Source organism: Magnolia sinica, chromosome 2 (genome assembly GCF_029962835.1).
Source record: "Magnolia sinica isolate HGM2019 chromosome 2, MsV1, whole genome shotgun sequence".
In the NCBI taxonomy this organism is placed as follows: domain Eukaryota; kingdom Viridiplantae; phylum Streptophyta; class Magnoliopsida; order Magnoliales; family Magnoliaceae; genus Magnolia; species Magnolia sinica.
Window position 1 is genome coordinate 123,084,891 of NC_080574.1, and position 6,629 is coordinate 123,091,519.

The 6,629-nt window shown below is 41.9% G+C and overlaps 1 pseudogene; it reads left to right on the plus strand.

Moving 5' to 3' along the window:
* The first annotated feature begins 2,725 nt into the window (after positions 1–2,725).
* LOC131227272 (subtilisin-like protease SBT1.7) lies at positions 2,726–6,084 on the plus strand (annotated as a pseudogene).
* Positions 6,085–6,629: the final 545 nt, after the last annotated feature.

Here is a 6,629-nt window from a genome sequence, read left to right on the forward strand (position 1 = left end):
ATATGCACAATGCAATATAAGTGCAAAGTATAAATTTCCATTTTGAACATTCTTTTAAACTAAATAAATATATTACCCAAACAGCCAAGGTTCTCTCCTTCTAGTGTCACAATGCAATAGAGTAAAAAAGAAGTCTGACATGATGTTTGTAAAAACAAAAAAGAATTTGATAATCATAATAGTAAGAGAATGACTTCGATGCAGAACACGGACAGTTGGTAGGAATCTATAAGCATTTCAAATAGCATTCAAATTGTCATTTTGGCATATCACAGTTGGTAGGCTATTGCAGTTCCCTGCATAGATAACAGGTAAGTGAAATTGGCATGTAGAAATTAAAACTAGAATCATTTGAAGGTTGAACGTTCACTTCATTTTCATCCCTATGTAACAAACTACATGTGTGAGTGTAGAAACATTGGTGTGAGATCTGGGTCTAGGCTGGCTGCACTGTGTAAGTGCCCTGACTGAAGCCAATCCACTCATCAAACGAGCCACATGCATATGTAAAGTGAGATGTGCTCATATATAAAAGAAAAGGAAAAAGAAAAAAAACCTGTACAGTCTAAGGTCAGCCATATATATATATATAAACTGACCCAAAACAGGGGATGCACATGGTGTCTTAGGGTGGCTCTCGCTTCATCCTCTACTTCCTTTTCCATTAAGTTTGGCTCTAACTTTGGGGAGAGGATTCTGCTTAGGGGCCAGAAATTGCTCCTAGTTGGATTTCATTAAAAAAAAAAAAAAAAAGTAGTAAAATTTTTGAAGAGCAATAGTATAAAAAGTACTAGAAACATTGAAGCAAATGAAAATTGAAACACAGGAAAAAATCTGCTGGGGCATGGCTTTAAAAACAGTTCAGCTTGGCAATAACCATATATATATATATATATAAAAAAAAAAAAAAAAAAAACTTGCCTCCTTTTCAGCAGCACCACCTTTACAAGTAGCAATTGCCACAACTAATATAGCATTTGCACCAGGTTCCCCCTGCATCCTGAAATGTTGCAGTCCAGATATTATAACTGATAAAGTGGGCATGTAATGAATTTCAATTTACTAAAAAAGAAAAGAAGATTTTCTCTGCATTGGTATATCTATATCATTAAATAGATCAAGTGGATCGAATCATATTGAAAGAAGATACACAGACCCAAAAGAGTGAATTTCAGTTTCAAAGCAATTTGCAAATATGCAGATTTTTTATTACTATGACAGTTAGCTAGTAGTGGCACCCATTACAAAGTAAAGAAGAAGTGTTGGGCCCAGGTGCATGCTTGGTCTAGGGCTGCAACTTGGGTTCAGACCCAAGTTCTGGTTGGCCTAGCATTGGAAAACACCAACCCAATTTGAAAAGCCCATCATGGACACCTATCACAATAACATGACATCAACATTGCCACCATCATGGACACCTATCACAATAACATGACATCAGCATTGGAAATATTACTTTCTGAACAATGGCATCAACATTGCCAATGTAGTGGAAGAGAATGCTACCATCAACTGATGAGTAAGAAAACTTAAACAGGAAGTTAAGAATATAGTAACATGAAATGGCACATAATGTAGTACAGAAAACCAAAACCTTGCATCAGATAACTTATGACAAGAACATGTGGATTTGCATACCCAACCTACCATCAGTGCCTTTCCCATTTCTGCTCAAGAGTGCAGTGCTAATAAGAAACCCACCCACTAAAATCCAGTCAGTACAAATGAATTAAAAAACAAAAAAGAAAAGAAAAGCTAAAACCAATTCTTGAAAACTGCTCATGCATGAGATGCCTTGTAAATAAGAAGATACACTCCTCCCAGTATTTCACAGTCAATCTACACTAAAAACATTATATTTAACATGTTTAAGAATTAGAAGTCAACATTCGCTTTTCTATATTAGAAGGTGTTTCTCACATTGCTGTCCCCAGTAAGGCCCACCGGACAAACGATCAAGATTCATTGACCATACAAGTACGGAACTTGACGTGTACGAGGTTTCTGTTCGTGGACCTAACCCTCAAGTCATGCACGTACAAAAAACACTACACTTTCCTTAGAAAAAATATATGCAAGCACGCACAAACACCTTTCTTGATTTTTACCGCTCAAGCGATTGAGGTTTTCAAGTCTAGCGAGTGGGGCCCACACAACATTGGATGGACCATGTTCCAGAAATCACCCTCGTTGGAAGATCACAATGACCGATCTTGGGACCATTTCTTTCAGCCGAATGTGGGTCAATTTGGTATCTCTCTTTGTAGCCGTCTAAAACAAAATAGACCAACGGTCTAGATTACCTAACCATGGACCGACTTGTAAGAGGCGAAAACGGTGAATACTACGCAAACAGATTTCTCTTGTTTAAAAACACCCACATCCATTGCTCAAGTGATAGATTGAGTGAAAATACCTCGTTTCAACACGGAGGTCTTGGCATCGATTCTCTAGTGGGGGTGGCTAACAGTGAAGCGTAACACGGAGGTCTTGGCATCGATTCTCTAGTGGGGGTGGCTAACAGTGAAGTGTGATCTGACAGTGGGTGTACTAACAAGCTAACAACGAAAAAAAAAAAGAAGAAAAGATTTCTCTTGTTTAAAATTCTTCTCAATAGGTATTTTCGCTTGCACTTTAACTCGAGCAGATCTGACTATGTATATATACACACACACACCTCCTAAATCCTAACCTCTTCCCAAACACATGGTCAATGTCACTAGCCATGGCCCACCACATCATCACCCCTTTCATGCTCCTCTCCTTCCTCTTCCTTCTCACTCATGTGGCCACATCATCATTGGCCGACCAACGTCGGCCCTACATCACCACATGGACAAATCAGCTATTCCCAGCTCCCTTCGACACCCATGATAGTTGGTATACGTACAACCACGTGATGAACGGCTTCAGTGCCGTGATGTGGCCGGCCCAGCTCAATAAGCTGGAGAGAATGCCAGGTCCTTGCCACGTACCCAGAGACATATGCCCAGCTCCATACCACACACACCCCTGGGTTTCTGGGCCTAAATAGGCATGTGGGCCTGTGGCCCACGGCCAACTTTGGCGATGATAGATCATCAGCATCATCGACACCGGTATATGGCCGGAGAGCGAGATGTTCAGTGATGAAGGAATGCCGCCAGTGCCGGAGAGATGGAAGGGAGCATGCGAGACTGGTACCGAGTTCAATTCTTCCAACTGCAACCTGAAACTCATTGGGGCACGCTCTTTCAGCAAGGGCCTGGAGGAACGTGGCCTGAACATATCGAACATCGATGACTATGATTCACCAAGGGACTTCTACGGGCATGGGACGCACACAGCATCCACGGCTGCTGGAAGCAGGACGCCTAAAGCAGACTACTTCGGCTATGCTAAGGGCACAGCTGTTGGGGTTGCACCCATGGCCCGCCTTGCTATGTACAAGGTCCTATTCTCCACAGACACGTTCAAGTCAGCGTCAACCGATATCCTGGGCGGCATGGACCAGGCAATTTCATGCTGTGTGGATCTGATGTCATTGTCATTGGGATTACCAAGATTATTGCTATACGAAGAAAATGTTATTGCACTGGGAGGCTTTGTTGGCTCTGCAAAGCCTTAGGAGATGATTCAAACACTTGTTCAGGAAGGGAATAAAAAACGAAAAAAAAAAAAAAAAAAAAACAAAAAAAAATCTTGAATTTTCTTTTCTTTTTCTTTTTTTGTTTTCTATTTTCTATTCACTTTGCTTGCATAGAACGTACAGCACCCAACTGTTTATATAGTTACTTGCTACCTTTTGAAATACCTAATATGCCCTCATTAACTACATTTATTCTACCAGTTTCATACGTTTGGAAATCCACCAGCCACAACACGTGCAAAATGTGAAAATTCCAATAACCACAACATGTGGCGTTTCCAATGCCATGAAAGCTTCTAGACATTGCTAGGGCATCTGAACCTTCCATTTGGTTTGGACGTTCCAACACTCCCCTTCAAACCAAAACAGGCTTCATTCCAAGCATCGATCTTAGTCGTCTAATTGTATCAGTCGGTAATGCCTTGGTGAATATGTCCGCGACCTGTTCATTGGTGTGACAGTACTCCAATTTCACCATTTTCTACTTGATCTCTTAAGAAGTGATACCTAGTATCAATGTGCTTGCTCCTTCCATACTGTACCGGATTTTTGGCAAGTTCGATTGCCGACTTGTTATCCACATATATAACGGTGGATTCCTCCTATGGATGTTTCAATTCTTTTAGCATGTTCTTCAACCATATTGCTTCACAGACTGTAGACGATGCTGCCACGTACTTTGCTTCACATGTGCACAAAGCAACAACACTTTGCTTCGTTGAATTCCATGTGAAAATAGTTGATCCAAGATAGAAAACATATCCCGTGGTGCTTTTCCTTTCATCTTGGTCACCTCCTCAATCACTGTCTGAGTATCCATATAGTATTGCTTCATTTTCGTATGGATAGAAAAGACCAAATTCCATTGTTGCTTTGACGTACCTGAGGATTCTTTTTACAGCTAGCCAGTATGATTCTTTTGACGTTTCCATGTACCTGTTTAGAAGTCTAACACTGTAGACAATATCCGGCCTTTTGATTGTGAGATACCTTAGGCTTCCAATCAGACTCTTGAACAGAGTCGGGTCCACGCTTCTTCCTTCTCTTTCTTTTGTCAGCTTAAGGTCCGTTGCTACAGGCGTGTTCACGGCAATACAGTCTGCCATCTTGAACTTTTTAAGCAACTCCTTGGCATACTTTATCTGTGATATATAAATGCCACCGACTTGTTGTTTTACTTCGATGCCCAAGAAGAAGGACATCAATCCACCATCAGTCATCTCGAATTCATTGAACAAGTGTTTGAATCATCTCCTAAGGCTTTGTAAAGCCAACAGCCTTTGCAGCGATGGAGAGAGGGATCTTTGTCTCATGTTCGGCTGGAAATAGTGGGCCACACGCTTACACTATTTACAATGGTGCCCCTTGGATAACCACGGTGGCTGCGGGTACCATTGATAGAGACCATGCAGCTTCGATCACTCTTGGCGATGGCATCACTGCCGTACAAGGGAAGTCATTCTATCCTGAGAATATCTACATCTCTGGTGTTCCACTTTACTATGGATATGGCAATGCTAGTAAGGAAGTCTGTGATTACTACAGTCTTGATCCCAAAGATGTAGCGGGCAAGATCGTCTTTTGTGAGTTCGGGGACTTAGATTCTCAGATATTTGAATTGAATAGGACTGGCGCTGAAGGGGCAATCTTTGCCACTGATTCGGCCCAGTACTTGAATCCCCGTAACTTCTTCATGCCGTTCGTTGCAATCAGCATCAAGGACGGAGAGATCATAAAGAGGTATATCGCGAATGCCGCCCAGCCACCAACAGTGGATATTAAGTTCCAGATTACAGTGTTAGGATCCAAGCCAGCTCCTCAAGTGGCCAGCTTCTCTTCACGTGGGCCCAATATTCTGAGCCCAGCTGCCATCCGGTCCGCACTTATGACCACTGCATACATAACCGATAACACCCACGGTCCGATCCTAGATCCGATCACTGGAACAGCTGCCACACCTTTTGATTATGGTGCAGGACACATCAATCCGAACAAGGCAATGGACCCCGGTCTAGTGTATGATCTCGAGCGTCAAGATTACATTAATTTCCTCTGCGGGCTAAACTACACGACCGACCGAATCAAGATCATCACCCGTGGATTGAATTACACTTGCACTAAGGCCACCCTCGATCTCAATTACCCATCGTTCATGGTGATCCTGAACAAAACCAACTCATCCAGTGTGGTGTTCACACGAGTCCTGACCAACGTCGCAGATTCTCCATTCATCTATCATGCGGTCGTGAAAAGCTCCAACCGGGATGATAGTTGTGGTGGACCCACTGGAACTGAAATTCGATAGTAAATACAGCAAGCAAGGATTTACAGCGAGCGTCCAAATCGACATGGCAGTAAACAGGGAATATATAGGTAATTATGGGTATCTTAGTTGGTATGAAGATAGAGGAAATCATGTTGTGAGAACACCCATTGTTTTAGCCTTTGCGTCATGAAAAAAAATGAATTCGTGTGATAAGAGGCCCACTGATCTTCTACGTAAGCCCAGTAAAATGCAATGGACAAAAAATAGCGCATTGTGATATTTGTTATTGTTAAGATTAATAAAAAGCTTAAATCTACAACCCTTGGGTGTAGGGCTGTCAATGTCCGGGCTCAGGCCAGGCAATATCAAAATTTTGAATAGGCCCAACCTTGTGGAGTTCAAAATACTGGCTCAAGCCATCCCAGGCCCGGTCCGCTGACAGCATTACTTTGGTCAGCCCAAAATGATGGACCGGAGTTTGGTAGGCTTAGACCTGCTAAAAGGGTCAAGGGTTATTCTTATATGTAACTTAGAAATTCAGAGTGATCAACTTGATGTTTCACTTGGATTGAGTTGACTTGAAGACTTAACCAAGTCTTTATACTTAACTCAGACTGAGTACTTGAGGGAAATGCTAACATCCCTACTTTTATGGGACATCAACAACGTCCTCAAACTTTTTTAAGTGACACATGGTACGACCATTCATCAATTTCAATTATTCATTAGTTCATA